Source organism: Gavialis gangeticus, unplaced genomic scaffold (assembly GCF_001723915.1).
Source record: "Gavialis gangeticus isolate Ggan-Ray unplaced genomic scaffold, GavGan_comp1, whole genome shotgun sequence".
Lineage (NCBI taxonomy): Eukaryota > Metazoa > Chordata > Crocodylia > Gavialidae > Gavialis > Gavialis gangeticus.
This window is the reverse complement of record NW_017728964.1, coordinates 11,213,101-11,215,322: the sequence shown is the minus strand read 5'-3', so window position 1 is coordinate 11,215,322 and position 2,222 is coordinate 11,213,101. Positions and strand designations below refer to the sequence as shown.

Below are 2,222 nucleotides of genomic sequence, written 5' to 3'. Positions count from 1 at the left end.
CACTCATGCATAGGGTGCCTCAGAGCCTGGTGGCTTTTTGGGTCTAGCAGAAACAGCTAACTTGTTCCCTCGCTGTATAATACAATTTGGAGGCTGCAATGGATAGATCCCACATTTAATCTTTTTCCAAAACTTGCAATGCAGCATTTGCCCATGAGCTACAGAGCACAAAGTCACAGGGATGCTGCAGATCAGTTCAACTCAGTCCCTGGTCTGTGTGCACCCCACAGCAGGAGAGAAGAGCACCAGCGGCTCCGGACTCTGCCCTCAGCGAGTCTCAGCACGCTGGTGCCAGCAAATGCGAGCTAATCTCCAAGGAGGCTGAAAGGACAGGACTGCTCATGCAGTGAGGCTGAGAGGCAGTCAGCTCCCCAGAGCTACCAGCAGCAGTGAGAGAGCAAAGCATGATTGCACTTCCTGAGCTTCTCCAGGCAGGGCTGCGGATGGCTTTCAAGGACAGACCTCAGTGGATTGGCCCACAGCACCTCTCTCCCCCCTCTCCCTCATTACATTCTCAGTTGCAGAGATTGGACAAGCCTGTGACACATGGAAAAGGAGGGTATGAATAAATGGTGAGAAGGGCTGTGGAGATAGCAGCCATCTAGCTGGGAGAAGTTTGCAGGAGTCTCAAGAGTGGCAACGCACTTTGAAGGGTGTACAAAGCCAGCTGCGTGCAAAGCAGGAGAGGCACCAGGTACTGAGCTGCACAAGAGGGAGCCCAGCAACAAGCCAGAAGCAAACGCAGCTTCAGCTCCAGCGGAGGTGTGCACTGTGCAGCTTTCCTCCCACAAAGCCCCCGGAGTCCCAGGGTGCAGCCATGTCCTTGGCAGTAAAGGAGAAGAACCACGTGCGCCTGGTCTTCCTGGGTGCGGCAGGAGTGGGCAAGACAGCACTGATCCGCCGGTTCCTGATGGATACCTTCGAGCCCAAGCACCGACGGACTGTGGAGGAGATGCACAGCAGGGAGTATGAGGTGAGCGGGGCCACTGTCAAGGTGGAAATCCTGGACACCAGCGGGAGCTACTCCTTCCCAGCCATGCGCAAGCTCTCCATCCAGAACAGTGACGCCTTTGCCCTGGTCTATGCGGTGGACAACGCTGAGTCTTTCGAGAGCATCAAGAGCCTGCGGGAGGAGATTCTGGAGGTGAAGGAAGACAAGTTTCCCCCCATCGTGGTGGTGGGCAACAAGGCGGAGCCTGGCGGGGGGAGGCAGGTGCTGGCTGAGGATGTCCTTTCTCTGGTGGAGTTAGACTGGAACAGCCGCTTCCTGGAGGCATCAGCCAAGGAGAACAACAATGTGGTGGAGGTCTTCAGGGAGCTCCTGCAGCAAGTCAACCTGCCCAGCCGGCTCAGCCCAGCACTGCGCAGGCGGAGGGAGACCTTCCCCCAGGACAACTCGCTGAGGCCACCCATGAACAAAACCAACAGCTGCACCGTCTGCTGAGCTGGGCTGGGCTGGGCTGGGCCAGGCAGGGGAGCGCTGGCAGCAAGAGGACTGTGTGGGAACTCAGGTGGGCTGGGTGGAGAGATGAGGCTGCATGCATGATAGTGACACCCTTCCCCCTCCTCATCCCTGCCCAGCCTGCTAAAATGTTCAGTTTGTAGATCAAAATGAGGGAGGGGCTGGAGAAGGACGCTGGCCTGGATGGCGACCCAAGGGGGGCTTTCAGTCTCCACAGGCAGGAAGCGTGCGGGACATGCTGCAGTCTGTTTCCACGGTGCTATACACAGGAGCAGAGCTAGCCTGGACAGTGTGCGCACTGAGAGAAAGCAAGCTAGAAACTCGGGGAGAAAGCTCGTAGCACTTGTGAAGCCCGCAAGCTTTTAGGGCAAGAGTGTGAAATGTCTCGCATGACAGGAGGGGGAACAAACTTCTGCAGCATGTATTGGAAAGTAGAAGCGTGCACTGGGCACTGCAGGGCTTCCCACTGGCTCCAGCCCTCTGGGTTTCTGTTTGGATCCTGTGCTCACCTAACCCCAAGCGTCTGCACACACACTCTCTCGTGCAAGCTTTGTTTACAAGAAAACAACAGTGTCCAAAGTAGTTCTGATTTTTGCACTTCTAGGTAGGAGAATAGAGTAACTGGTAAGGCAGTTGATGCGCCTTCTGTTTTTTTTAACCATCATATCCAATAAAAAGCCACATCACAAAGTCATGCTACAGAGTGCGTGTGTTTTATTTCCATGTTTGGAGAACTGCAATATCAGATGTGAGCATTTTA

General features: G+C 55.1%; 1 pseudogene; it reads left to right on the top strand.

Annotated features, from left to right (window-relative positions):
- The first annotated feature begins 382 nt into the window (after window positions 1-382).
- Window positions 383-2,222, top strand: part of LOC109287623 — a 6,952-nt pseudogene continuing 5,112 nt past the window's right edge.